A 24,012-nucleotide genomic window follows, 5' to 3' on the forward strand; every position below is an offset into this window, starting at 1 on the left:
TATGAATAGACTAGTAAATATCCATTCAAACATTAATCTAAAAATGCAATTACAAATTTTAAATATTTTGATAATTCCGACGTTTACAGATATATTAAAAAGAAGAGGAAAGAAAATTTTATTTATATATTTAGTCAAGTCGAAATTATGAAGTGGCAAATATAAGCTTGAGAGCAAAATTTCAGAAGCAACAAATAATGAAATGAATTAATATTAAAAATTAATATACCGCAATAATACAACAAATTATACCAAAAGCTATATTTGGCACATTTATATAATAATATATTCTAAATATACTATAGAGGACAAATTATACCGAACTAATATACCACAACAACTCAAAAATATACCAAGTTCTACATTTGGTATATTTAAATAGTACTGCATGCTAAATATGCCATATTGTCAGGAATGGAAAATTTTAAATTCTATACAACAATAAGAATTGTTGAAATATTAAATGAAATTCTGGGAAACAGATTATTAGCTCCTCAAAATTTATTGAGAATTTACACAAAAGCAATAAGTCTCTTTAAACATCAAGCTTCTGCATTTTCCCACTCTTGACATAAATTGCTCTTAGTATATTGTGACAGATATTGCAATTTTATTCAACGAGATTTCATTTCAGCTGATCTTCTTACACTTTGCTAATGGTTTATAAATTGCATAAAGCGTAGCAGACGACAAAAAATATATATAGTACTAGTATAGTTTGCGCCTGTTATAAATTTATTAGAGAAAAATAAAGCAATTTCTCGGTGCAGCACCTATCAAATTTTGGTGCCAGCAAAATGGCAGAAAAATTCAAATGGAAAATGGAAAATCCAATGCGCCCTTTGCAGGCGACGCGCCAGTGAAAACAACAACAAATTTACGCCTTGACGCTGCAAATTTAATGACAAAAAAAACGTAGAGCAGACAAAAGACAGAGATAGCAAATAGAAAGAGAGAGAGAGAGGGGAAGAGTGAGAGTGAGAGCTAGTGCAGAATATATGCAAAAAAAAGAGAGAGAAAGGAAAATGCATAAATTTTATTGCAATATGCATATTAAATTCAATAAATTTTGCAAAGTGGGAAACAGTAAGCGGAGATAGACAGACTGGCAGACGCCTTTGATATACTCATCGTGTGGATATATATACCTATATTCTGTATATATATATAGTGAAAAAAGAGACAGTGAGAGAAAGGATGAGAGTGAGAGTGGGTGAGAGTCCTCTATTAATACTTTTGCAACAGCTCAAGGATGGATGCGCGTGGTTCATGCCAGTCCACAGGTCGAATTGATAGACACATAAAATATGTTCTGTCAGCATCCAGGAGATGGATGACGACAAGTGCCACTACTACTATAAATTGTTGCCAAATGTGAGTGCGAAGACAACATATCCTCTACGACTATTTATCAATCTGAATGTCTGCCTAAAGATTTTAGCCATGTTTATTAATAGAAGAGACAGCGAAATTAACAACGACTCTAGACTGAGGGGTTCAGCTGCTGTGACTATATATTTTGTGCACTAGGTTTTAGCTCTCTGCAAATATATTATGAACAATCTTTAGTTTAACGAAGAAAAGATTAAAAAATAATATAAGTTCATGCTTTTATATAACAAATTATTAAGAAATTAAACAAATGAAATGTTAAACAAAGTTATTATCTCAGTCTTGGAAATATCTCAAACTTTAAAAGAAAGTCGTTAAAATGTAATTCTAGAAAATATTAGGAAATTCATATATTAAATAACTTTCTAATCAATTTATCTTATTCATATCCAAAAAATATATACCAATTATCTACCAAATTGAATATTTGGGAATTTTATTTTAACATAATATAAAATTCAAAATAGTTCAATGCAATTAAATATATTTTGTATTTTATATTACTATCTATATGTTAATTCAATAAAATTCCAATTCCAAATATCTATACTTTAATATACTCATTTTCCTATACCTTACAGGGTATCAAAAGGGCTGCCAAAAATTCCTGGAATAATGGTATTCTCTAGATTTTTTCTCAATTTTATTCCTCTTTTTTCTTTTTTGTCGAGCTTCTTTGCCAAAGTGAAGCAGAAAAGTTTATTTAGTCCTTGACTTGCAATTTGAATGTGACTTTCGTGCGAGATTTCAAGTATTCGTCGAATCGAAGCGAAAGAACCAACGAACGATTGCTGAGTTAAAGACGACATCTGCATAAATCGAATCAGATGACAAAAGTATCGGCAACTGTCATATCCTTTGCATACGTGAGAAAAGAAAAGCTATGTCCTTGTGGCTCGAAATAGACTCTAGATTTCTGTATTTAAAGTGAAGCACACACAACAAAAGAAGGCAGAACAGCATTTTTATTGCCACTGAACCAATCATTATCAAAAGCATTCGATTAATGGACGGTCTGAAAGAGCAAAAAAAATGATTGCTCTGCAGAGGAGCTTTGTCTGTTCGATTTCTCAGTTTGATTGTTCCGATTGTTCGTCGCTGCATCTCTTTACCCTGAAGTCAGAGCAACATTTAATTAAATATCAATTTTGGGACGGCCTCGGCTCAAAGGAGCTGCCATTGCAGCATGCAGCATACAGCATGTGGCATGCCCCCTCGCCCTCTTGGAGAGAGAGAACTTCTCGCACTGCGTTCTGTGATTGCTTTTTGCTATCGCGCGCCCAGAAATAGTTTGAACTCGAAAATTGCAAAATTCAAAATAACAAATTGCATCGATGTTGCCCCTGTTGTTGTTGTATGTTGCTGGAATTGCTCTCGTTGCTGTCCCTGTTGCTGTTGTTTTTCCCTTATTCACTGCGGTCGTCAACTTTGCCGCTTGCAACTTTGCCGATTGGCAGGCGGCAACCGCGATTGCTGCCGTTGCTGTTGCTGCTGCTGTTGTTATTATTGTGTTTGCTGTCTATAAAACTGTGACTGGACCAACTCCTCCCCCTTCTCTTCATTCCCCGCCACATTGCCAGAGGCGTCGTTAGCACAAAAATTGCTAACAGGGAGTGAATAGCACAAGCTGCACGAAAAGCAAGTGACTTGCACTTCAACTTGCAACTTTTGCTGAAAAGTTTTTGGCTCTTTGGTGCTGTTAACGTGGCCAATGAATTGTTAACCAAAATGAATTATAATGTTAACTCAAATTCAAATTGAGCACACTTTGCGAATATGCTAAATTAATGGCAAAATTCAGACTTTCTGCTCTTGATTTATTTAAATTAAAAGTGTGAATAAAAATTCATGGAAAAAAATAAAATAAATAATGAAGTACAGCTTTTTGTTTTCTCTGCTTATAAAAGAATATATTATTTAGAGCTATTAAATTATCCAACCGAATGTATTTTTAAGCGTTTAACTGCAAACATAAAATCCAAGTGCCCAGCTGCTGATTTTGCTTGATAAAGCTTTGACGAATGTCAAATTTGGGGGTATTAAAAATTGTAATGTACCATGATGATTTTATGTGTCATAAATGAATTTCAAGTATGAACAAAAGAGAGCAATGAAATGAGCATTAGCTAGGAGAATGCCTTAAAATAAAAATGCAGAGATAATGCCAACATTTAGGATTATTCAAGTAAATAAATCAAAATAATACAAGCACTTAAAATAACATTAATGCTCATCTAGTTAAACAAGCCATGAAAAGCTTATTCAAATAATGTTTATAAGAAATTTAATAACTATTGATTAAGTCGTTAAAGTAGTTTATTACTACGTTAGATAGAATTTGAAGTCTCAAGTTAAGAATATATTTTATTTCTCTATGAAATGTTAAATTTATATAACTATATAATCAGGTATATTTAGCTGTTTATGGTATATACCAATTATAGTCTTTGGTAGATTTTAGTTTTTTTTTGCGGTTTATAAATTTGGAAGTTTTTGACATTGTATGGCATATTTTGATTTTATTATTGTGTAAATATACTTTTGGTATATTTTTAGTGTTTTTGTGGTATATTAATTTGGTATATTTTGCACTCTATTGTAAATTTGGTTTTTATTCAAAATGGGCAGTCGAGTACACTCGATGGTAGCATATTTGTCTATGAAATGTGTCTCAAATAAATTCATTATGAGCACTTCAAATAACCTTATTACTTTTCTAGTTTAAAGAGTCTCAATATTCTGAATTCTTCTATGAATTCTTCTTTAATTCTAAAATACATCTAATATTTATATCTTAATGCTTCTATGAAATTTAAGCTGCCTTATGTGCTTAAATTCTTCTTATTCCTCTTATTTCTTAATCTCCCTTAACATTTCATATTTCCAAAACACATTTAAGTTGTTAGCCAAGGACCGAACAATGCATTGCCGCAACTTTTAATTGAATGCACATTATAAAGGATCTGTCGGCGTTGTGCGAGAGAGAGAAAGAGAGAACTTCTCGCAGTCAGCGACGACTGTGATCATAAATCAACGAATTACGTACATAAGTAAGTATTTTTCTGTTGGCATTGTGCTACGGTTTTACTTCTTTCGCTGTCAGTTTTAATACTGAGATTAACATTTTACAGCCCCCCAAAGGGAAACGCCGCTGGCTAAAGCTTGACTACGACTGTAGAAATAGAAGAGGAAAGAGAGAGAGACAGGCTTAGTGTCCTTCTCGCTGTTGTAGTTCAACTCTGTGCTCTCTGCTGTGTGTGAGTTTGTGCTTTGTGCCTGCATCAAACCGCGAATGCAATTAAATAGAATATATCGCCTGGCAGGGCAGAGTCAGAGTCAGAGGCAGAGCAGAGCGGAGAAGTGACTGAGGTGAAGCTTGTGGATGCAGCAGACCAGACTCGAGTCCAGAACTCGCTTGGGCTCAAACTCCACTCTGTGTGGCAGTCATCACAGACGAAAACTCAAAACTCACTCGCTTGGCAATAATTCAGAGCTGTTCACTTGTCGATTGTTGTTGCTGTTTGTTGTTTTGGTTTTTGGGTTGTTTTTCGATAGTCGTTGTCGGCTGTCGGCGTTGACCAAAATGCGATGCATTTGGCTGCCGCTGTCCATTGCAGTTGGCCGCTTGTTAAGTAATTTTGTTAATAGCCCCGGCCGGGCTTCAATAAATCTTTGCGGCTGCCACAATTCGTTGCACATTTCATGCTCTCTTTGCTGCCGCTATCGCTGCTCGCTGCTCGCCGCTGCGGCTGCCATTAAAATGGAAACTAGTTCAGCTCTTGCAACTCTCAAGAAGCTCAATGAAGTTGTTGCACGTCGTCTGCCGTCGTAGTTGTTGTTGTTGGTTGCAAGTGCCACCCACTAAACATACTTGCGGCAAGCCAGCGAAAATTGTTGCACGCACATCTGACTAGGCAACGCCTGCCTACAGCAACAGCAATAGCAACAGTAACAGCAACAGCAAAAGAAATACTTCATCAAATATCTTTGTCGACTTTCACCAATTTTTGTGGCATCGATTCGAACAATAGCAATAAAAATAACATTATTATTATCATTATCATTATCATTCTCATTACTTGGATTATTTCTCTCGAATTCTTCTTCGATTGTGTTGCCAACACGTGTTTTTAATTGTTTTCTTCTCATCTCTCTGTCACGATGCGAACAACTCTATTTGGTTGCCACTCTACAAAATGCTTCAAGTGGCTTTTGAGTTAATCAAAGTGTCAGGTGTCTCAAGTAAACTATGTATCTATAGCATTTTTAAATATTGTTTGCATTTTGAGAAAGTTTTTATTTGTAACATATATTTGTAGATTATAACTTATTAGATGTTATTTCAGTAAAAGAAATGTGCTTATATCGAATGTCAGCACTGAAGATCTTTTAGCTAATGAGATGCGTATCCACAACTTTTGTTTATTCAAATTTCAGCATTTTAAGTAGAATTTAAGTCAGCATTTTATGCAAATTTACTAAAGAAACAAAGTAGAGAAAATTACAAAAATTATAATTTACAGATGTGATACATTACCTTCTATAAAATAGTAAGAATTTTCTCATATTATTTTTTTTTGAAATTGCATATTCTAAGTCATGTCATTTCCTAGTGTACACATTATTATTTAAACTTCAACTGCTGTTGCTCCATACTTTTCCTCCTCATTTTTATAAACCTTGAAATGAGTCTGTGTAAATATTACCACATTTAAATATATTTTATTTTATTTAAAAAAATATTAATGCATAAATATTAATTCAATTTTTATAGGAGCAAAAGATAATTGAGCAAACGCAAGCTGGTAACACTAAAAGTTTTTTGGTCTTCTCTTTTGACTCTCTCTCATTCCTTTTGTTTTAAAGTTGTTTTAAACAAGTGCATATTATACGAAGATGTAATAACTTTATTTAATTGTGATACCTTGAAATATATTAAAAAATATATATTTTTCCATGATTGAGAATTGTCATCGAATTATTTATTTCTTCTAGACATTTATTTTTAATATTTACAAAATTTAAATTCGAAATTTTTATATATTTACTTTTATTCCTCAATATCACGTATAATCTATTTAAATAATTTGAACATACTTTTTATTTTAATAATGTTTTCCTAACTCTTTTCCTTCCCTATATTTTTAACACTCTATTTGCCCCACTTCTATTGAGGGAATTTCATGTTTTTTTTTGGCACACCGTAAGCTACTTTTTTGGGCCACTAATTTTGAGTGGCCAAGAATGTTGATGACGGTGATTATAACTGCAACATATAACCGTATTTCTCTCCCTTCTCTGCTATCTCAGCCCTCTCGTGTGTGAGTGTTTGCAAACACATTTCAAGCTGTTGTAATTTTGCACATGTTGCGCTTATATTCAACCAATGAAAAATGCACAAATGTTTACACAAAATTTAGCAACTTCCACAACAAAAAGATCCGTGTGTGTGTGTGTGTGTGTGTGTGGTTGCGTAGACTTTGTTAAATGGAATTTAATTATAAAATAATTATGCGCTCATTTGTTGCTTTTGTTTTAATTGTTTGGCGCTTGCTTAATTTGCCTCATTAGAAACATTTTTTGTTGCTGTTGCTTTTGTTGCTCAGTTGTTGTTTCAGTTTTATGCTCGGTATTTGGGTCAGACAGCAAAAGTGCTGTTCGCTTGGCTTTCTGCAGCCAGGCAGCCATCCATCCATCCATCAGTTTGTCAGTTCGTCATGCTGTCAATTAACCACAACAGTTGGCCAAAACTGCAGCAACTTCAGCTTCTTCGACATGCGTGTGCTTTCGTGCAGTTAAAAAAACTTCAAACGGGTATTTCGCTTGACTATTTTCATTATTATTTCTAGTGCCCATCATAAGGGCATTTCATCTAATTTGTATAGGGTATCTGTTAGTCTAACCCGTCACAACTTTTCCACTATTTGCTTTGCAGTTCGTTTTTTGCCTGGGAATAAAATTGCAACTCATTTAAATTGGCTTAAATCAGAGTTGCGTAATGTTTCGACTTAGTTGTTCTGCTCACCTATTTTTTTTTTTTGGCGCATTTATGATTGTTGTTATTATTATAACATATTTCGCATTTGGCATTTCGACTTCATTAAAATGGAAATTAACATTGTTGTTTTTAACAAGCAAAAGCTGCGCAGTCAGTGCCAGGAAATCAATTACAATGCTGCAACAATTCTAAAGTTAATTGCGAAAAATTACTCATACGCAGTGTGTTGCGCAAGAATTAAATGCACATTTATGTACATTTATTTATGCATTGTCAGTGCTGCAATTGTCTATTAATTTTGTCGTTTTGCTTTGACTTGATTCTGGTCATGGCTAAAAGTAGCTTGAATTGACTTAAGTTGTTGACACATTCTACTTTCAAGACACAGAAATTGCCTTTGATCTTTTTTTGCAGCATAATTAACTACTGAATGTCCAATCAGGTGTAGAATTAATGTATGTATTTAACAGAATTAGTTAAAGAACTGACTAAATATTATTACTAAATTCTAGTTTAATCAATTATGTGTAGAATTGATATAGCGATAATTCTCTATTTAAAATGAAAACAAGTAAGAAATAAAAGCAAAACAGTGCGGAGTTAACATTAAAATATACAAAATTAATATACCGCAAAATACTAAAAATATACCAAACGCTATATATTTTGTACGTGCACAGTATACTACATTAAAACCATATCATGTGGTATTTTTCTTAAATCATACAAAATTAATATACCGCAAATATACAAAAAAAATGACATGTGATATTTGGTATATTTATATAGTACTACATTCAGAATATACCATATGAGGTATAATACCATGTGTTATTATTCTTAAAATATACCGATTTAGTATACCACAAAAATACTAAAAATATACCGTCGGCAATATTTGGTATATTTATATAGTACTACATTCAAAATATATCACACAGCGGATTGTAAACTTTTATTTTTTATTTCCTTTTTTTTAACATAAATTGTTTTTTTTTTAATCTCTGTTGAATCAACAAATAATTTTTTAACCTGTTTCCTACATAATAAATTACATAATAAATATAATTGCTCTCTTATGCATACAATATTTACTTTGCATAATTAAATTGTATTATTTATTATATTATAAATACATTTTAAGTGGACTTAATTTTGAATTCATAATAATTTACGCGCATTTCCATGCATGATTTAGTAATTATTTAATCGTACTATTAAACTGATTTCAATTGCAGTCAATTCGATTGAAAATCGAAATGAAATTGTCACTCTTTAAGCTCGCAGTAAGCATTTTATTTCCTTTTGCAGATTGGTAAACATAATTTTATTTGGCTCGTTAAATAAGCGCATTGATTGATTTAATATTTATTTGCCGCCGTCTGCCTTTCACATCAATCCAACATATGTATTTTCCACAGCTTTAATTAACTAATTGGAAGTAAAAAAGAAAAACATTTGCAATCGCAATTGAATTCATGTGTTGCAAGCTAATTGCCACATACAGAAGAAAAAAAAAAAAAAAAAAAAAATAAATAAACAAAATGATATCGGAATCGGAATAAAACCAATACGTTGATTAATGTTAATAATCAATGGATGTGCCTATTTATACTTTAGATGTAACATATCTCAATGTACACATACATCATTGAGCCATAACTAAATTACGTAGCTAAACAAATGGAAAAGCGAATACGTGAGGGGCATGCCACAAAAATCGGAGAGTGGGTGTGAGAGAGAGAAAGGGTCTGTTTTAGGCGCAGTTAACTTCAATACCCAGAAAGAGATATCTAATCCGTGTGATGCCATAAAGGAATCACTGATTCACAGCCTCAACACACACACTGAAATATTAAACAGTCAGCAGTGGAAGATGCCGACTGTCGGTAGTCAGGATAACAGTCGCCTGGTGCATGCATCCTTTGGCTGCTGCTGTTGCTGCCTCCGATTTTTTTGTTTCCTCTTCCTCCTATGCACAATGAAACTCGAATGAAATATGAGAACGAACAAAGCCTTAGTTAGCCATGCGAATTGTCAGCGAAAAATGTTTTGGCACAGCGACAAACGCAAAAAGATATAAAAATACATACACAGAGATGAAGCGCAAAGGAGTGAAATGAATGAGCAGAGAAATCAAGTGACATATGTACAAATATAATCTATAACACAATATGACGATTATCCCCTTTGCCATAGCAACTCTCATTCTCTCACTCTCTGTCATATTAAGAGCACATAATTCGTCTAGCATTTCGCTCTATTGAGCACATTTTTGTTTTGCATTTACTGTCCAATTAAACGTAGCTTGGCAGTTGTTTAATAATTTATTACGGCTAAAAATAATACATAAATCAAATAAATAATTGGCGCATTTTTATATTAAATATTGTATAACAATATTGTCAAAATTCTCTCGTTTTCAATGGAATAAATATACCTAGTAAAAGAACTTTTCTTTCAAATTGAATACAGCTCGCCAGATGCTTAATAATTAAACACACAAATAATACATAAATCTTATAAATTATTTTGCATATTGCTGATTAAATGTTGTCCAATTACTGTCCAATTTTCTTCAATATCGATGCACTTTTAAAATAGTAGGTTAAAGTCAACTATAAATACATACAAATACAATATCTTCATCTATCTTTACTCTTTCATGAACATAAAAAGTCATAAATTCAGCCTTAATTCTAAAGATTATATGCAAAAATTCACTAATTATTTATTTAGTTTATTATTTTTTTTTTTTTATTAACCTTTTTGTTTGTTGTTTTTTCACTGAAAAATATTACCTAAGAAAAGTTTCAGCAGTTGCCCAACATTAATTAAATAATTTAATGTATCTTAATCTCTAATTCTAAAGCAGTTATTATATTTGCTTACTAATCCATAAAAATTTATTTTCTGCTTACTTTTTCTTTTAAAATATTATTCGCAAAAAGAGTTTGTAGCTAGACAACTTTATTTACCCAATTCAAAATATTCTCAGCTTTATTTCTAAAGCCATTTCTTAAATTATTTTATTTTCTATCTCAATATGTTGATAAATTCAGTCGTTTCCAAACTTAAAATAATAAAATGCTAAAGGCGCATAATCAATTACACAATTATATATGTTTTATTTATTTGCTTTTTTTTATTTCTATCACAAGATTACTAACAAAGTTCTTTAAAATATTCTCAGCCTTTAACCCAAAGCCATTGCTTAAATCCCAAAATTAAATGAATTATTTCATTTAGTGATTTCCTTGCTGTTGATTTTTAGGCTCAAATAAATTGCATTATTTATTTTGTGATTTATTTTCTGGTTATTTTTAATCTCAAATAAATTCTGGCAAAGTTTTAAGCTGCTTTCAAGAGTCGAGTTGATTAGGTTTTGGACCCACGCAATGCTTGTTCTAATGCGGCTAATTGAAATTGCAATTAGCCTGAGAGTGGCGAATGTTGACCTCCCCCGTTCACTAATTAACACACATTTTAATTATTAATTGCAGCACTTAATTTATAGGCTCCACAACGTCGATTGCCCTCAACTCTTTCGCTTCCCTCTCTCTCTCTCTCGCTGCAACTCGTTCGAAAAGCACTTTTTACTTTTTTTTTCTCAATATGGACTGCGTGTTGGCATGGAACAAATTGCAATTTATTTCAAGTGTCCCGCAGGCCGAAGCCAGGACCAAGTTTCCAATGGCTTTTGTGTCTGTCCCCGCCTCGAACCCCTCCCCTTTCACTCTACACTTTGCTCCACCTGACGAAGTGCAAAAACTATCTGCTGTGATTTCAGTTTGGCCCCTAAAAAAAGTTGGTAATTTGTCTTTTGGCTTTCGTTTTTTTCATTTTTCAAAGTTTGGCATATGATTTCATTACATTTATATAGTTTTTCTCCCTCCTCTGAAAATTCTTTTCTTTTCAACTGTTCTTGCAACTGTTGTTTTGTTGGTTTTTTCCTTTCATTACACTTGGTCAAAAATTAATTAAGTGCATCTACATATAACGGCCAAGAACCGTAGCCAAAATGAAATTTATTTATTGGCATTCTGGCCAAACCAAAAATGAAACAATACAACTACTCGGCTCGGCAGAGAAATGAATTAAAATAATGCAAATGAGCCACAAAATAAACTTGGTTGAGGAAAAACTGTGCAGCCAAAGAAAAACTGAACACAAAAGAAATACAATTTTTTGTTCTACTCCCTTTTCTTTACACGTTTTCTTCAGAAGCTGCAACAGCAGCAGCTGTTTGGTAAGCATGACTTCTGGCGAAGAGCGAGAGAGAGTGGAATTTGGTCTTTAATGAGCTGCATGAACTGCAAAAGTTCTCTTTCCTTTAAGAACAAGTCAGAAAGCTATAGTAGATTGTGCTCGACTGTGAGATACTTGCTGCCCATTTTGAGTAAAAGCAAAACAGTGCGGTAAAATATACGAAATTAATATACTATAAAAATGCTGAAAATATACCAAAGGCCGAATTTAACATATTGAATTAGTACATTCAAAATATACCATGTGTGGTATAATACAGTGCGGTAATATTCTTAAAATATACCAAATTAATGTACCATCAAAATACCAAAAATATACCAAAGGCGGTATTTGGTATATTGATATAGTACTACATTCAGAAATAGAGATTTAGAGAAAAATATACCGAATTGGTATACTGAAACTACTGAAAATATACCAATAGCTACATTTTGTATATTTATATCCAAAATATATCAAATTGTCAGCAACAACAACTAAGACCCACAGGGGTTCGGACAACCGGAAAGATAGACAGACAGTCGGACAGACTGACATGGCTATATCGTTGAAGCTGATAAAAAATATATATACTTTATAGGGTACAAAGAATACCCTTCTATCAAAGCACAGGCATAAATCAGTCGAGTTCAGTACACCTTACACTTTACACTCTATGCTTAACGACACGTTCTCAACAGCAAAAAGCCAACCTGTAATTTCTACCTGAAATTTTATTTATGAAACCAACGAAAAAAAAAGTAAAAATAAAAATGCATAAACAGTTTGCAGTTGAAAAGTTGTTGTTGCAACGCGTTCCTGTCGCATTTCCGTCCGCAGGGTGCATAAAAAACACATTCATAGCGAGGGAGAGAAAGAGAGAGTACGAGGGAGAGACAAACACGTGCCACACTGTCTAATGTTGGCCATTTCCTGTTGGCCCAAACGCAAAGCATTGCAACACAGCCGAAATTCACTCCTCCTCATCGCCCTCTCTCTCTTCACACTGCGTGTTGTCAGGAATTCTAAAATGCATAAAGAGAAACTATCTTGTGCGTCACCAACAGCAACAGCAGGGGGGCAAGCAACGTGTGGAGCATGTGGAATGGTCAGAGAAGGAGAGAGAGAGAGAGAAGCTGAGAAGCGGTCACAGGATTCGGTCTCTCTCTCTCTCTCTCTCTCTCTCTCTCTCTATAAGCGAGGTTACGTTAACTATGGCCTAGACTTGTTGTGTCGCTTGTCCGTCGTTTTTCTTGCCTAGCAAATGGGACCACAGCACCACAGCACCCCAGCACCTCAGCACCACAAAAGCAGCAAGAGCCACAACAGTTGCAACATGTTGCATAAACCATCTGATGTGCGCGAAGTTGCCCTTTAAACGAATGCAAATTCATTCTGATGGCCAGAAACATGTGTTGTCAAACTCAATTTGATTAACTAAAAGTTTCAATGTTATATTTAAAATATGTTTGCTGGAAAGAAGGCAAATTAATCAATAATTTTGTATATATTTTTAGATTTAATATCTCAAAATTAAAAAATATAAGAAATTTCTTTAAAGGTTTCAAATTTAATTAACTAAAAGTTGTAAAGTCATAACTAAATTTTATTTTCAAAAAATTTATAGAGTCAAAATCAAATTCCTCTCTTTAAATAAATAAAAATGAAACAAATATTTGCAGCTGCTTTATTCAGTTGGTAAATATAAAAAAAAATTTTTAAAGGTTTTGCAAAATTTAGAAAATGCAAAGCTATTGAAATAAAGATTCTTCAACTTGTATAAGATGTCATACTAAGAAGAGATCATTATAACCATTATTAAAATGTTCAGAATAGTTAACTTACGTATATTTAAAGATGAACTTTACATTTTATTATCTAACAAAATGAGTCCACCAGAAGTATTTTTTTGTTTAAGAATTTCTTAATTGTTTTTTTTTTTTAATTTTTATGATATTATTCTTTTCTTTTAATAAAATAATGATCAAATTGAATCATGTCAAATTTTAAATTTCTTCAAATAGAATTATTTTTGAATTTTATTATGTTATGTTTTCGACTATATTCATACCTCAGCTGAGATGCGTTTGAGATTATCAATTGGAGCAATTGTTAAAAACTTTTACAGGGTATACCAAGAATTTTAGGTTTGTTGTTTAACTGCTTATCTCTTTTTTTGTGGTACAATTCATGCTCACAAAATGTATGCAAATAAGCAAGTTGCGGCTCCACTTTTGTTGCTGCTGCGTCTGCTTCTGGTGCTTATCTAACATCCCACCCCACTTGGCTGTTTGTACAGGGTATATAGAGAAATATGTTAATAAAGCGCGCCCAGGCAGGCATGATAAACGTGATAAACGCTCTGTTGGATGAATGACCTCTAGGCTCTGGCTCTGCTTCTCGTTCTTGGTGTGGCATGTGTGCCCCGCCCAGCTGTCTTGCTTGCCCCAACCCCAACTCCGTTTGTATCTTTCTATCTTTCTGTCTTTTCCCTGTTACTGTGATAACCCAAAAAAAAAAAATCTGTTGCACAAATAAATATTAAGAGTGCGTGCCGATGTCGAGTCCTAGGCCGAGTAAAACGAAACAAATTCTAAATGCTGCCACATTATGTTGCATCTTTGGTATTTGTTAACTGCATTTCTTGTTTGCTGCCGTTTGCCTCGTTCTTCTTTGACTGCCTTTTCACAACTTGTTGTTGTTGTTGGTGTTTATTTTTGTTGTTTGTCTGGCGTTTCTTTTGAGTTCATTGCCGCTTGAGCAGCTCTTGGGCATCTCTTTGGGTTTTGAGTTCGAGTTTGGAGTTCGCTCTCTGAGATTTCTCTGGCACTTGCACTTCCTTTACACACACACATACGTTCATTCGCTTTGCATCTGCAAGTGGCAACAAGCAACTGCATTATCATCATCATAACCATCATCATCATCATTATTATGTGCTACAGTTGACTACCCTTCTGGCTTGGCGTGTTCATTAGTTCCGTCCGTCTGTCTGTCTGTCCGTCCGTCTGTCTCTGAGTGAACGCTTGACACAGTCAGTGATCATAATTCAATTATGAGAAACCAACGTGCCACAGTGGGAACCATCTGTATTCTTCCTTTGTCTTTTACACTCTCTGCTTTTTTCCTTTAATTTCATTCTTCGTTTCATTTTTTATTTGGGTACTTGGAAAATTATTTTGAGAGGAAGTGCACAAGACATTAGACATTAGTTCATCAAATTAGATCATTTTCTCAGCGACAAAACTATATAATTACTTAGACAGGAAGTAACTAGGTAGCAATATCATAGGTGTAAGTACAAAAAGATTTATTAATAGACTTCTAGTAAAAAGAGAACAATTTGTGCTCCATTGGCAAAGAATTTTGAAGATATTAGTCTGAGCTTGAAATAGAAATTTAAAAGACAAAATTATATTTGAAGTTAAATTTTTCAAAATTCAAACTAAGAATTATTAGTCTAAATTATTTAAAGAAAGTTACTGTAAGTAAGAAAAGCAAAAACTAAGCAAAGAATAAAATGTTTTGAGAAAAAATAAATAATCGCTAATTCTGACTAAAGATCTAAGTTAAAAGATTGAAGTTATAGTTAATCCAAAGAAGAATAAGAACAGTTCAAAAATAAAAAGCAAGAGCTCAACTAAGCGTGAAGCAATAGCAGACTTAAAGAACTATTAATAGAAAATATATGCAATAAAAGATAAATTTATGTAAACCCAAGATTGTAATCGAGAAACTTAAATAACAATTTAATTTAAATGTATATTTCACATATTAATTCATCTATATACATTTAACTTTTAAAAAATCTCTTACTAAACTACTAAATCTACAAGCTTCAATTTTATGAAAATTGTGCATTATTTGGAGTGCTCACTGTAGTATAGATTTGCACGCTTTCTTCTCAACTTAGTCAGAGACTTTCGTCTTTTAAAAGCTAATTCTGAGGCTGCGGCACCTTAGCACATTTTTCACATCTTTTGAGTTCACGATCAACCTCAAGAGTGAATGATGATGATGATCTTGAAGAGAAAAAGAGACACAGAGAGACGGAAACTGAGAGCGAAAGACTTTAAGAACCTGTGGATCATATTTGTGATGGAAAAGAAAGACGGAAAGACAGCGAGACGAAGAAACGACAGTAAAAATTGTGTTGGACCAAACGACTTAGCCAAAAACTCAATTGCCGCTAATGATGCCAAAGATGCTGGGAACACAGAACGCTGGGAAGAAGACGAGGGGGAAAGGGGGAAAGGGGAAGGGAAGGCCAACACATTTTGACTTTCATTTCTTTATACAGTTAGACACTTTTATTGTGTTTTACATTACTTGTGCGGAGCTCTTTTTTGTTTGTGTTTTGTCTGCTTCCCTTCGTTTTGGCTCCTCTCGCATTTGACTGTCTGTTTACTTGTATTTTCTTCTGTTTATTTGAACTTTTCTTCAATTTCTATTTTTACCAAACAACGATAACAACTTCTATGTATGCAATGTGCGATATTTTGCCTCAACTTGACTTTGACTCAAACTCAACTCAACTCACAACTCGCAACTCGACTTGAACTGAAACTCAAGTCCAACTGCTTTTCTGCCCCTTTTGTGTGTGTGTGCCCTTTGTTTTTCTTCTACGCATTTTCCACATCTTAAGATTCCTTTCTTTGCTTTGCTAGTTGCCATTTTCCCCCCTCGCTTTTTTTTCTGCAACTTCAACTTGGGTTTCGAAGAGTTCTGCGACAGAGCTGGGATTAAAGCAATAGTTGGACTCTTTTTACAACCAATTTTTTTGTTTTTGTTTTTTGCGTGCATTTGCTTCTACACAAAGGCGACTACAAATTGCCTTAGATTAGAGGAGTCGTGACTGTAACAGTAAAAATCAAGTTAAGGCCACTAAAAATAATCACAATCAAGTAAATCGACAAACAGCGAACGCTGCCCAGAATGCTGAAAGCTGAATTAAAAACTCGAAACTCCAAACAAAATGACAATGAAAATGAGACGGCGAATGCGAATGCGAGTTAAGACGAGAATAATACTAAAAGGGCAGTTTACTTAATTTGATTATGAAAATTGGGCATTAATTTAAATTGTTTAGGGCTTGTTTTCTGGTTCAACAAAAGTTGTCCAAGTAGTTTGTTTATTCGTAATTTAGGCAGTCGAAAGAATGGTGGAGATAGATAAATATCTTTAGCTATCTTAGATGTCAAAAACTAGTTTTTTGTTTAATTAACATTTTTATAGAATTTCTGTGAGCCAAAGACTTAATTCTAAAAGAATCGCTTTAAAAAAAATTACAAAAAATATACTATTTTTTCGAAATAAATCATAATTTTAAAAAATATGAAACTCAAGGATTTTATTCCAATACAGGACTTTGAAAACTTATATTAGAATCAAATATGTAAATTAACATATATGCAAAATTAGAATTTGCAGTTTTAGGAAAATTCCATCACATATAGAATCTTTTATTCTTATGTTTTCAATATTCATAGTCTTTTTTTTCTTTTTTAATAAAGTGGACTATTACGAAAATTCCAACAAATATAGAATCTTTTATTCCTATATGTCAAATATTCGTCAACTAGATTCATTTTAATAAATACTCTACAAAATTGTGAAAAGTGTTCAAGAATTTTTCAGATTAACTTCGAAAGAGCCAAATAATTATATTCAATAAATATTAATCCAACACACGATTTTTCAAGTTATTACTTAAGTAAATCAAGAAAATTTCTTTCAAATTATTTTGTGACCAAACTGAACTCTCGCAATATTGAAAGTTAATAGTGTCAGTGTCTAGTTTAAAAATATTTCCAAAATTAGAAAAAGATTTAAAATGTGCATATCCGAGTAAAATATTTGTTAGCCAAAAACAAAATTAAGTAATTACTTGGCAATCTAATAAAGTAATTATTATTTCAGGAAGCCAACGAAATAATTATAAAAGTAGTTTAAATACGATTACTTCTTCCAAGCATGCAAATTAATTAAATTAGAAAATAATGATGCTGAAGTGTGTTATTCTAATAAAAACTGACATCATTTCAATTATTATATAAATTTGTAAATTTGCTATTAAAGCCAGAAAATGTATGTATATAATTTAAATTACTGCATTTTAGTCAATTTCAAATTAAAGCCAAAATTAAAAAGAAATCATTTAGCAGACAAAAATAAGCTTTTTTTTGGAAATGTCATGCTAATTAAATTGCTTATCAAACTTTAAGTGAAATGCGACAAATGCGAAAAAAATGTTTAACAGATCCTAAAAGAGGCATAAAGACCAGCTGAATAAAATATCATCAAACAGTGTGTTCTACACACTCTCTGTTCGTCTGCCCCCTGCATTTGCTTTTGTTGTATGCCACAAACAAAACAATGTGCCACGTTTTTCGCACAAAGCTTTTCGGCAAAACCCACTTTGGTTTATATTTTCTTTTTTTGTTGTTGTTGTTGTCGGGGCTATGGCACCGATTTTGGTTAACGTTTATTGTTATACAAGTGGCGGTGTCGCCATGCCACATGGCCCTGCCACATGCCCGTGCCACATGCCTCATTCCTCTCGCTTGCTTATCGAAAAACGAAGCAAAATTCAGTTTGCAGCCCTCGCAGACACTTGTGCATATTAATTGCTTATTAAGAGAAGTAAAAAGAAGGAGCCCAAAGGGGGGAGTGTTGCTTGTATTCTGTTTTTAACAAATGGAAAATAAAAGAAGAAGAAGGAAAAAAAAGCGGAGGACAAAAACCTGTGCATTATTTTTGTGCTCTCTCACTCTCTCTCGCTCTCTTGCTCTGGGTGTGTTTTCATCTCGCCTTTATTTTTTTTGTGGCCTTTGCTTTGTTGTTGTTTTATCAGTTTTCAATCACTCAATCTGCAGTGGCAGCCAGAGAGAGACAGGGCGAGGGTGGGTTGGCAATCGGTATGAACAGCAGCAGTTCAGAAGTTCAGCTGGCATTCATTCATTCATTTATTCACTTCATTCATGCACTGTGCTCACCTGTGTTGTCGTTGTTGTCGATGTTGTTGTTGCTATTGCTGCTGTTCGTTGTTGTGGCTGTTGCTGTTGTTGCTGTTGTTTTTGTCACTGGCTTGTCGAAACAAGCGTTTTCCTGCCTCGGGTTCAAAAGGGTTTTCGGTTTGGGCCTCAGTTCTTATTATTATTATTTTTTTTTTTTATTCACAGGGTCGCCTTTTGTAGTTGCAGTTGTTGTTGTTGGTGTTGTTGCTGCTGCCACTTGTGCGCTTTTATTGCCGCTTGGCCCTTTTCTGGTTGACAAAACGCAAGCGCTTAAAATTCTCTTTTTTCTCCTTGCTTTATTTTTATTTTTTTTTTAATTTTTTACGAGCATTTTTTTGTTGTATTTTTGTTTTTTTCGTGTGTTGTCGGTTTTTTTTTATTTGTCGCGCGCGTTTTTTGAAATTTTTATGCGGTTTGCGTGTTTTTTGGCTTTATAATTTTCACGTTATTGTTGCTATTGCTGATGATTTTCTTGTGGCGGCTCTGCACGTGCTATTATTTTTTTTTGTTGTTGCTGTTTATGGCAACCTGTTTGACCAAAAGAATGTAAAATATTTTTTTCAGTTTAAACTACAGAGAACAATGCCAATGGGCAAACACCAAAAAACAATAAATTGGCCAATATGCAAATTGAGTGCTAATTAAAACATGACTTGGCCAAAACTTTTAATTGTATTTTCGTGTCTTCAATGGCAAATTATTGAGGCCCACTTGCCAAAATATAGTAAATTTATCAAAGGTATTTCGTAAAGACAACAAGTTTCGAATTTTCAATCAAATTATGAAAGTTAACAAAATATATTATCCAAGAATATTTATTTTTGAGCAAGATATTTCTTAAGAATATAAAAATGTATATAATTATTTTCATAAAACACTTTTAAATTACAAGAAACTTTTGTTGCCGAATTTTGTTTTGTCTTTCAAGAATATTTTTACTAATAATCACTTTTAAATTTTCTGAAATTTGTATATTTACATTTAAATGTGATAAAAGTAGTTTATAATTTCTTATCATTTAAATTTATTTTGGTGTTTCGATTGGACTTTAATTAATGTTTATAGTCAAGAATGAATAAAAAAAACGAACAGATGCTAAGCGATGTATGGAATAACGTCAAAATATCAACAATCGAATTAATTAACGGTTTTTTTGGTTTCGGTACAAGAAGTCGGTCAATTTATTTACAGAGAGAAGTTACGAGTTACCAGACTGAGTTGCTTTCAATTTAATTAAGCATTTTTAAAGCCAGACTTCAGACCGTTGATAGCAAATGTGGAGAGTTGGTGAGATGCATAAAGCGAGAGCGAGATAGGTGGAGAGCATCTAAAATATGTCTGGAGTCGCCAAGTGGCTTTCTAAACACCCAGATCCCAACACACGCTTCGTTGGCCAGCGAGCGACGTGAGGAGAAAAAGCAGAAGAACAGAAGAAGTGATAGAAGAGAAGTTGAAGCTGAAGCTGAAGCTGAAGCAGCTGTAAAGGTGGCCGCCTCAGCACTCGAGAATGAACAAGAGCAGCACCAAAGCACAAGAACAACAATCGACGGCAGAAATACTAGATGAGAACTTGCTAACCGCTAACGGTAAACAAAGCAAGCAAAAAGAGCGCAGTCCACAGTTGGGCATGCACGACTAGCAGTTGCCTGTTGTAACATTAATGCAAAGAATATGCACCACTTTAGCGCGTAGAGTATTAAAAGTGTAACAGACAGTGATGCAGTGAAAGAGATGGGTGAGGGAGACAGAGCTAGTGGGGATCCAAGCGACGTCACGCGGCGCGCGCTTTAAATTCTTGCATGCCAGCCAATTAACAGAACCGAGTATCGAGTTTATGTATTTTCTATCGGGCATCGAGCTCAAATCAAGTGTTTAAAATATGTATGCATGGTACACATAAAAACTGGTTTTTGTTTTTGTAAATTTAAGCAGGACTCTAGTGCTTAGAAGATTAGAGAAAAATAGAGTGAGAGAGAGCGGAAGAGCAGCGAACGCGGCGCTCAAGGAATGTGTCAAAGTGTTAAATGTAAATAAAAACAAAGCACACACACACACACAGAGTATAGACAGACGCGCTTAACGCACACACACACGCGCGTGCTTTGCAAGCACAACACTGCGATAAGACACTCACGTTAGAAACCGTTGCAAAAGTTGCCGCTACGTTGCGACGCGCTCAAACCTTAGCAGGTGACTGAGACAAGCGCCAACAAGCCTCAAGCCAAGAACTGAAATAACACAAACAACAGCGCTGCTGCTGCTGCAGCCGCAGTCCGTATTAACAGCGACCGCATGAGCCGAGCTCGTCATGTTAAATGCGAGCCGAAGTTGAAGCAGCGACGCGACGTCGTCTGTTAAGTTAACAGCTGCGTTGGGTGTGCGGGTGTTGGCGTTAATCTGACTGTTAACTTACAGTCTGATGTTAAACAGACATTTTGAAGTTTTTGTGAATCGTTTTGTCTAGTCGAAAATAATAACAAAGCGAACTTTTGCATGTTTGAGCAAATGTGGCAAAATGGATTGTGGCTTAATTAACTTTGCAGCCACAATTAATGACCATTAATTAGGCAGTTGAGGAAATGCAAAAGGCTATTAAACGCTATGCGAAATATGGAAATCATAATTATGCTCAAGCTATGAAATAAATGTTGTGCAAAGATTACAAATATCAGGAAATCGTCGGTTTTGCAAATCGATTTCAAATTGATTCATAAATGTGTATATAAAAGTAAAGCAGAAATTGAACTCACCAAATAGTTCAGTTTGGCAACGAGAAAGAGAAGCTCATGGGATGAATATGATAAAGAATAAAAGATTTTGTTTAATAAGGAATTTTTAATTATTAATTTAGGATATTAGAAAGTGAAATTTTTGGAATTGCTCAGTAGTGATATTAATAATAATTTAGGTTGATATTAAAGATGAATTTTACTACACTTAAATGCGAATAAGAAATCCTAAACTATCAGTTCTTAAATTTAAAAGTTTATTTATTTTTATATTAATTATTTTTAATTTTTTTTTTATCAATGGCTTCGAAACTTCTTGAAGTAAATAAATAATTTGTATTAAATTTGAATCTTTAGGTTTTCTGAAACATTATTTTGCTTTTGGGAGGAAATCATCTATGATAACATACACTTATAGCCAAAGTTTAGCAGAAAAATACTCTTAAATTAAATTCTACATCCAGAAATGAAGTCAAGATCTACTCAATTCCCCAAGAAATGTTGAATAACTGCTAAAGTAAAGTTTTAGTATCGTTTGTTAGTTGCTAACTGGAAATGAAGTTGCGTCTCAATGGGTTCAATTGCCATTTGCAGCAGACCGCAGAGAACATTAAGGCCAAAAAAGCCGCAGCTGACAGTTTTGCAGCTGGCAGTTGGCAGTTAACAGCTTCGCTGTTAGCAACAACCTGTTAACATGCGTTTAACATGTGCGCAACTGTTAAGTGTCGTCAAAGTTGGCACATAACTGAAACCGCATAGTTTGCAGCAGGCACTTTGCCACTTTGCTGCAACGATAACTAGCGAAATTGCATGACACACACATACACACTTATACACTGAAGAAACTTAATTGAGTGGGGAGGGGGGAAAACTGTTAAAGTTAACTAATTATGTACTGAAGGCTGTAAATAGTTGAGTTTTTGTTCTCCTACTACTTCTTTTTATTTCGTTATGAAAAATCAGAGGCAACAAAATACCTGACTGAGACTTGTAAAATTGTTTATTGCTCGAGATTCTCGAAGCGAGTTCGAGTTCGAGTTCAAGTTATGTGCACAATTTTTCCCATACATGCGAGCGAACAAGGATCAAAAGTTTTCAAATATGGCAGCGATAAGTGATGCATGAAATTTGGTACACTTAAAAAGTGAGTTGTTGTTGAGTTGTTAGTGGATTTGCCCGTCGGCTGCACACCCACACACTCACACACACATACGTGTGAAACGTGTGGCATGAAGAGTGAGGAGCATATTAGCATCGATAAAAGTCGAAGACGTTAACAACAAAGGGATATCCTGGCAGTAAGGTAGGCAAAAGGAAACAGCACAGATAAAGACGTAGTTGAAAATGACGTCAACGTTTCCATCATGCCACATTCCGTTGCACGTGTGCGCCGCCGGAAAGATGGCAGTCATATGTGACACTCTGAACTCGAGATGTATGTATGTGTGTGCTAGTGTGCATGTGTGTGTGTGTGTGTGGCACGCTTCGCTAGATTACAAAAATATTGTCGCAAAATTAACGCATTAAAATTGTATATCGTCTGCAGAGACTCTGTCTCTATCTCCTCCTCTCTCTCTCTTTGCTAGTATCTCTGAGTTTTTGTATCTTGTATCTTAATATTTTGTACGTGCCCCATCCTCTCATCAAGTCGCCTAATGTGCCCGGCATGCCATCCAAAATTAAGCTGCTTTTTTCTCCACTTTTTTTTATAAATTGTTTGCCAGAAGTTTCTAATGAGCCATTTTGGCTCTATGAATATGAATATGCTGGGTAATTGCCGCATCTCTTCTTCTTCTTCATCATCGTAAAGTGTGGCCAATTAATAATACCTATCACCCGAAAATAAATGTGAATAATTTGAACAAAATATCCATTTCTAATTATTAGCATTTACGCGTTAATTGCATCAACATTTTTGGGCATGTAATCAAGTGCCAACAATAATCACATATTCATTTTTAATTAGTTAATGCACATTTTTGGTTAGCTTGAATATTGAATAATGTTTGCGGATGTTCTAATTGCAATAACGAACAGTATTCAAGAAGTGGAATAATAAATTCTGTATTGAAAAGTTTACATTCAAATTAAACAGAAATAAATATATGCAATCATCGATTTTTTACTAAAGAGTTTGCATATAAAATTTACAAGCATACGAATATGAAATATTATGCGGAAACTTAAAATGTTTTTGAATTTTTATATTTTCAATTTTTGCTATAATAATTATCTGTAACAAAAAGTAAAAAAAAATCAATAGTTATTTATAAATGACAAGTTTAAAATTTGTAAGTTACGAAAATATTTATTCTAGTTTTGATTCAAATTTAGCAAGCAAAAAGTTCTTGAAATTATTTATACTTAATTTTTCCTACCATACATTTTGAAATATTATGTAAAAATCGTATTATTTTATTGCCTCGACAAAAGCAAGTTCTTCAAATGAAATAATTGTGTTTTTAATTTGCCAGCTGTTGCGGTTGTAAATATATAATTAAAACCGCAACTGAAATTTAGCTGCAAATTCCGAAATCCAAAAAAAAAAAAAATAAAACGTTGTTACAAATATTTTTGAATAGTCAAGAGAGGGAGAGAGAAAAAAACGAGTAGAAATTAATTTGCGATT

General features: G+C 33.7%; 1 protein-coding gene across 2 annotated transcripts in view; it reads right to left on the minus strand.

Annotated features, from left to right (window-relative positions):
- The window catches only part of LOC132784556 (leucine-rich repeat and fibronectin type-III domain-containing protein 3), a 76,348-nt gene extending 55,462 nt beyond the window's left edge, over nt 1-20,886 (minus strand). For both annotated transcript variants that reach the window (XM_060790259.1, XM_060790242.1), the window contains exons 1-2: nt 20,789-20,886; nt 18,634-19,182 (exon numbers count right to left, since the gene is read on the minus strand). The gene's annotated coding sequence lies outside the window, so the exon portion shown is untranslated. The remainder of the gene's footprint in view (nt 1-18,633; nt 19,183-20,788) is intronic.
- Between the last annotated feature and the right edge of the window lie 3,126 nt (nt 20,887-24,012).

The sequence above is a fragment of the Drosophila nasuta genome, chromosome 2L (genome assembly GCF_023558535.2).
Source record: "Drosophila nasuta strain 15112-1781.00 chromosome 2L, ASM2355853v1, whole genome shotgun sequence".
In the NCBI taxonomy this organism is placed as follows: Eukaryota; Metazoa; Arthropoda; class Insecta; order Diptera; family Drosophilidae; genus Drosophila; species Drosophila nasuta.